General features: G+C 44.3%; 2 gene segments (V, D, J or C); both read left to right on the plus strand.

Annotated features, from left to right (window-relative positions):
• The first annotated feature begins 461 nt into the window (after positions 1-461).
• LOC308157780 (immunoglobulin heavy variable 3-9-like) lies at positions 462-2,384 on the plus strand. The segment is given in 3 exons: positions 462-501; positions 793-1,133; positions 2,370-2,384.
• Positions 2,385-2,910: 526 nt separating this feature from the next.
• LOC308157781 (immunoglobulin heavy variable 3-48-like) lies at positions 2,911-5,438 on the plus strand. The segment is given in 3 exons: positions 2,911-2,956; positions 3,090-3,164; positions 5,122-5,438.
• The last annotated feature ends 1,264 nt before the right edge of the window (positions 5,439-6,702 follow it).

The following is a 6,702-nucleotide window of genomic DNA, read 5'->3' on the forward strand; positions in this document are numbered from 1 at the left end:
GAGCCTCCCAAACCTTCACAGAGAACAGAATATTACATCATGAATATATTACATTTGAGAGAATTGACATATCAGACAATAAGATAATGTATGTATGTATGTATGTATGTATGTATGTATGTATGTATGTATGTATGTGTACACAGTATGTAAAATGTTCATACTCATGCATACATTTTCAAGTCTAAGACTGATATCTCTGGTGTGACTCCTGTGTGGTCTATAAGATATTAGCTTATGCAAATAAGCGCCTCTTATATATCTATGCCTTCATCTCTGACAGGCAGACACATTCTCTCTCTCTTTCTCTCTCTCTCTCTCTCTCTCTCTCTCTCTCACACACACACACACACACACACATATACACACACACACACACACATATACACACACACACTTCATCACTGCTACCACTCTGTCTGTTGTTGCCACACACACTTCCTGGGATCCAAGAGAGAAACATGTTTCTTACTCCGCTCCTCCTCCTGGTTTGTCTGCCATGTAAGTGGAGGACTTTCATTCCAACCATTCAGGCCTAGGGCAGGGCTCTAACCACTCAGGGCTAGGGCAGGAATCTAACCACTCAGGGCTAGGGCAGGGCTCTAACCACTCAGGGCTAGGGCAGGAATCTAACCACTCAGGGCTAGGGCAGGAATCTAACCACTCAGGGCTAGGGCAGGGCTCTACATATTCAGGCCACAAACCAACATTTGGATGCCAATACCACTCCCTTCTGCTCTTCATCTTCTTTATGTATCTCTCATCTCTCTTTCCTCCACTGTTCTCTGTCAGATGTACGGGGCATCACGTTGGCCTCCTCCCCTGCTCAGGTCAAAGCCCCCGGAGAGTCTGTGAAGCTCTCGTGCCAGGTCCACGGCTACGCCCTGAAGGACTATGGAACAGGCTGGATACGACAGAGACCTGGGAGAGCAATGGAGTGGATGGGGATCATCTGGGGCAGTGGGAAAGTAGATTACGCTGCCTCTTTTAGGAGCCGGTTCACCATCCACAGGGTTAGCAACGTTAGCCCCAACGTGCTGTACCTTGACATCTCCAGCCTGCAGGCTGAGGACACAGCTGTGTATTACTGTGCCAAAACAGGCGGCACAGTGATGTGGCTCAACGAGAGACTGGTACAAAAACATCATGGGCCGGTTTCACAGACAAGGCTTAAGCCTAATCCTAGACTAAAAAACATCTTCAATGGAGATTTTACATTGAAAGTGTGATTTAGTCCAGGACTAGGCTTAAGCCTTGTCTCTGAAATCGGCCCCATATCATGTTTAGACTGACGACCACTGTTGTCTCTCTGAATGAATGAATGGACTTTATTGTCATTGCTACAGTACAGGTACCAAACAAGGAAATTTAGGAGGGGTGGCTCCCCTGGTGTTAGGAAAGGGGAAAAAAAACACTTTTAGAAAAAGAAAAAATCACAAGAAGGTAAGGAGCTGGTTTACATAAATAAAGGCTATGTACACAATCCACTGTACTATACTGCACAGATAGTCAACTAGGGTTGTCATATTGCACAATAGTATTTTTTCACGTTATTTAAAGTGTCACAGTTTGTAGGCTTGAAATTTACATGTTTGTGCCTCAGCACTACACCTGATTTTTTTTTTCAGTCCAGCAGCTGCCATACAATCCGTCCAGACTGTCCAGGGCCCAGAACTTAGGTCTTTGCTGTGTTCAGGGCCTGGACGGCCCTGTGGTAGAAGCAGTTCTTTAGTCTGTTTGTCTTAGCGGCCAGGGTCCTGAACCTCCTTTTCGAGGGCAGCCTGGTAAAGTGTACGTGCCCAGGGTGGGTCGGGTCCCTGGAGATCTTTGAGGCCTTCCTGAGACAGCGTGTGTTGTACAGCTCTTCCAGAGAGGGGAGGGGGGCGCCGGTGATCTTCTGTGCTGTTCTCACTACTCTCTGTAGCGCATTTCTCTCCGCTGTTGTGCAGCTGGAGAACCAGTTGCAGATGCCGTAGGTGAGGATGCTCTCCACTGCGCCGCGGTAGAAGGCCACCAGTATCTCCTGCTTGTTGTGTTCCTTCCTGAGGCATCTCAGGGTGTATAGCCGCTGTTGTGCCCTCTTGATGGTGCCTTTTGTGTTGTCCTTCCAGGTCAGGTCATCCCGCATGTGATGTCCCAGGAATCGGAGGGTAGAGACTCTCTCCACGCTCTCTCCGTCGATGAGCAGGGGCTGGATCTCGGACTTTTTCCTCCTGAAGTCTACGATGAATTCCTGGGTCTTTGACTTGTTCAGCAGCAGGTTGTTAACCTTGCACAGCTTGCTCAGTTGCTCTACCTCATCCCTGTACGCCTGCCTTCTGCCTGTCTGTTACCCATTTAGAATGATACCTTCTCTGTTACCCATTTAGAATGATAACTTCTAGGTATGATCTTCCCGCCATGCAGTTAGAATGGATTACTATTTCTGACATCATATGTCAAACATCTTTCTCTCTCTCAGTGTGTGACTTGCTAGGGCTGGCCAGGGCAGTGACTTATTTTGCATCATAATCCAAATGTTCAGAATGACATGTGAACCTATTATCAACCTGCAGAGTAAACATCCATTCGTCCATTCATCCATTCATCCATGGAATGATCACACATCTTTAGCCTGTGTTTGGAAACCATCTCGGGCAGGACAAAAAAAAACTAAAGCTGACATTGTCTTTTGCCGAACAACCTTCTCTCATGTTTTTAACAACCGTCTCTCATATTTTTAAACACTGTATATGATTGGTCATGTCATATCTGCCTCCTTTATGCAAATAGCCCCATGGCCCCTCTTCCTCTCGTTTCCTCTACTCCGTCATATAAACACCAGTGTGTGAGAGAGTGCTAGTGTGTCTATCTATACCCTGGAGAGTAGAGAGGAGAGCAGCTGCCACCAGTTCATCTTCAACACCAACCATGTCCCCTGCATCTCTGCTGCTGCTGCTGCTGGCAGCTGTGTCCTGTGAGTCTCTCTGTTCAACTTAACGGAGACCTATAATCAAATGTGTCAATAACGGTAAAAACCTCTTTAGGTTAGGTGTGCTTATGAATGAACTGTTCATGATGTGTTTTAATGTTATATTTTCTCTGTGCAGGGGTTCACTGTGATGTTGAGCTCATCCAGTCTGGCCCTGTGGTCGCCAAGCCTGGAGAGTCTCTCACCATCTCCTGTAAATTCTCTGGGTTCTCAATCTCATCTTATTGTCTACATTGGATACGACAGATGGAGGGCAAAACACTTGAATACATTGGCTATACATGTGGAAGTAGCCAACTTACTGTAGACTCACTCAAGAACAAGATCAGCTCCAGTTATGACAGCGCCAGCAGCACTGTGCTTCTACAAGGGAAGAGCTTTCAGACTGAAGACACAGCTGTGTATTACTGTGCTCGAGAGCCACAGTGACACAAACAACCCTCAGACCCCTACAAAAACCCCTGTCACCTGAAAGTACGTCCATCAACCAAAAAGGGGCGGCCTTTGTCTTTTAATGAAATTCCAGTCCATTATAAAGCCGGAGGTCACATGACCTATGTTACTGACTATGAGAACTGACGCAGACCATAATGCCAAATAAAGTATCAACACATTATTATGATAGGAAGTCACCACCAGTCACCTCTGGAGAGGCACGGTTTGGGGACAACTATGGGGGATCACATGTATCTGTCCTGCCTCTAGGGGGCAGGCTACGCTAAGGTTTACCAACGGTTCATTAAATAGAGAGGATTCTAGAGCAGGGGTGCTCACACTTTTTAGGCTTGTGAGCTACTTTTCTAATTACCAGCTCAACAAGATCTACCAACCAAATAAAACATATTGCCATTGCTGCGAACACAAAAATGTACTGTAATAATAACAAATTAAGGCCACGCTACACTGTTTCAAAATCAAAGGAGAGATTTATTAAACTATATAACAAATATTCACACTGGTAGTCCATTAACATTAACATTAACTCAGGAGCTCTGAGTGGTTTACACCAGACTGGCCAGTGCCAAGCCAGGTGCCATCGACGTCTCCGGGCGGCGGAGTGTGTGTGTGTGTCTGTCTGTCTGTCTGTGTGTGTCTGTCTGTCTGTCTGTGTGTGTGTGTGTGTGTGTGTCTGTCTGTCTGTGTGTGCATGTGTGTGTGCTTGTGTCTGTCTGTCTGTGTGTGTGTGTGTGCTTGTCTGTGTGTGTGTGTGCTTGTCTGTGTGTGTGTGTGTGTGTGTGTGTGTGTGTGTGTGTGTGTGTGTGTGTGTGTGTTGTGAGGCGGCGCGGGGCTGAGTGATGCCCTCTCCTGTGTGGTCCAGACGGGAGGCGTCCCGTCTGGACCACACAGAAAAAGAAAAAAAAAAAACTTTTTTTTTTCCATTTTTAAAAAAAAAAATTCCAATGCCGTGTGATCTACCCACACTACCTTCGCGATCGACCGGTCGATCGCGATCGACGTAATGAGCACCCCTGTTCTAGAGGGATTGATTCAGAGATGTGTTCACGTGCTTTCTCTGACACACGTTTGATGATCCCCATTGTAATTCCCCCTGAAGCTGTTGTTGCCAATGAGAATAATACTGTACGTTGTCACTCAACATAACTTGTCAAACGAAAGGTAAAGACTCATTCAACAGTATGTCTTCATAGTACAGCGTCTGGTTGCAAACAGTCGCTGCGCAATTCGACCGAGCATTGAACTTGCGACCTCTGACTTGGCGACACATGACTGTCACATGACTGTCTCCTCAAATACCCAATGTAAACCAGCTACGCTATCGAAAAGCTACGCTATGGAAAACGTGATGGTGGGTGTATTTGAACTTGAGGAGTGACATCTCAACATGACATGAAACCACTGTGAGGAATTCTACAGCATTTTGTAAAAGCCTCATGTGATTGGTCGTCTCTCCCAGTGAGGAGGAGCTCATGCAAACCTCTCCCATCCTCCATCTTTATGTATCTGTCTGTTGAAGGATCTGTGGACTGTCTGAACTACTATTAAGAGAACTCAACAACTCACCATGTTTCCTACCGCAGCACTCCTCTTCCTGACAGCCTATCTAACAGGTGAGGAGATTTGATAAGAGACAAATTGACACTTAAAAATGTTGTTCTAACCTTGACATTGCCTATGTAATCTGTCTTCAGGTGTTCAAGGCCAGACACTGATTGAGTCTGAACCAGTGGTTAAAAAGCCTGGAGAATCCCACAAACTGACCTGTACAGCCTCTGGGTTCACATTCAGTAGCTACGAGATGAATTGGATCAGACAGGCTCCCGGGAAAGGACTGGAGTGGATTTCCTATGTGCATCCTAGTGTTAGCTCTGCTATCTACTACTCCCAGTCAGTCCAGGGCAGGTTCACCATCTCCAGAGACAATAACAAGGAGCAGGTGTATCTCCAGATGAACAGCCTGAAGACTGAAGACTCTGCTGTTTATTATTGTGCCAGATACCCACAGTAACACAGGAGGCTGCAGAGTCGTACAAGCACTGATCAAGCACATCTCTCCCTGTGAGAGTCACTGAGACAAGTCTATTCTCTACCCTCTGTCTGCATCATCCCCATTTCAACATCAACAGTCTGAGAGAACAAGAGAGAAACACGTCAGGCTCTCAGTTATGACCCATACTGTGTATGAGAACTCAGCATAGAAAACAAATCAAACATATCTGATAATTCTATGAGATTATTGACATCCTCATTTCAACTTCACCCACCCAAAATTAGAAGGGAGTGACCTACATCTACAAAAGGAAGATCTGAAATGAAGAGTCATGTGTATCATAGTTACAAAGTCAATATCGAGGTCAGAGAAGCATTCATCATTCATTTACTCACTTAACTCATTTTGATATTGATATGTAGAGCTTTGTTTTTGTATTATACCTGCATTGAACCAAATGTTGAATTTACTTCAAAACATTATCAAGATGTTATACTGGTTTTACAATAGATGCTGGTTGATGTATTCCTTCTAACATGAATTCATATTATCCTTCTACTAAACATCTATCTGAATCCAATACAAGTTGTTAATTCACCTCCTTGTATACCAGCTCTTTTATCTCTATGTAAAGTACCACCAGCCTTTTAATGGGTCATTATTCAGGACATACAGTATGGACCAGGGGCCGGATTCACCAAAGTGTTCTTAAGATAATTCTTAAGACAATTCTTAAGAAAAAAGATAAGATGTTCCTAAGAATGTTCTTAAACGCTATTCACCATTTTTTTCTTAAGAATTGTCCTATGTCTTAAGAACTTCTTAGTTTTCTCACTTAAGAAGTTCTTAGATTTTGAACTGTGATTTTTACACCTGTGTGTGTGTCTCTCTCTCTCTCTCTCTCTCTCTCTCTCTCTCTCTCTCTCTCTCTCTCTCTCTCTCTCTCTCTCTCTCTCTCTCTCTCTCTCTCTCTCTTTTGAACTTATGAAGAACTTCCATCTAAAATGTGAATATAAAATAAATAATAGTAAGGACATTGTTTCAGTTACTTGGCCTACTTAAATAACATGTTCATAATGATTAATTAAGTAGTATACATCAAATACAACAACTGCCTCCTTGATTTACTTTCTGAGTACATTGTGGTGTAATCTAGGAATAGGCCTACATGTGACACAGGCTGAAAGGCCCATTTCAGTTATATCTCAAACATACAAACATGTGATAGACATTCACACATTCACACAAAACATTCACACAAAAGTACTCTGACCAACTTGAA

The sequence above is a fragment of the Nansenia antarctica genome, assembly GCF_963989245.1.
Source record: "Nansenia antarctica genome assembly, chromosome: 5".
In the NCBI taxonomy this organism is placed as follows: domain Eukaryota; kingdom Metazoa; phylum Chordata; class Actinopteri; order Argentiniformes; family Microstomatidae; genus Nansenia; species Nansenia antarctica.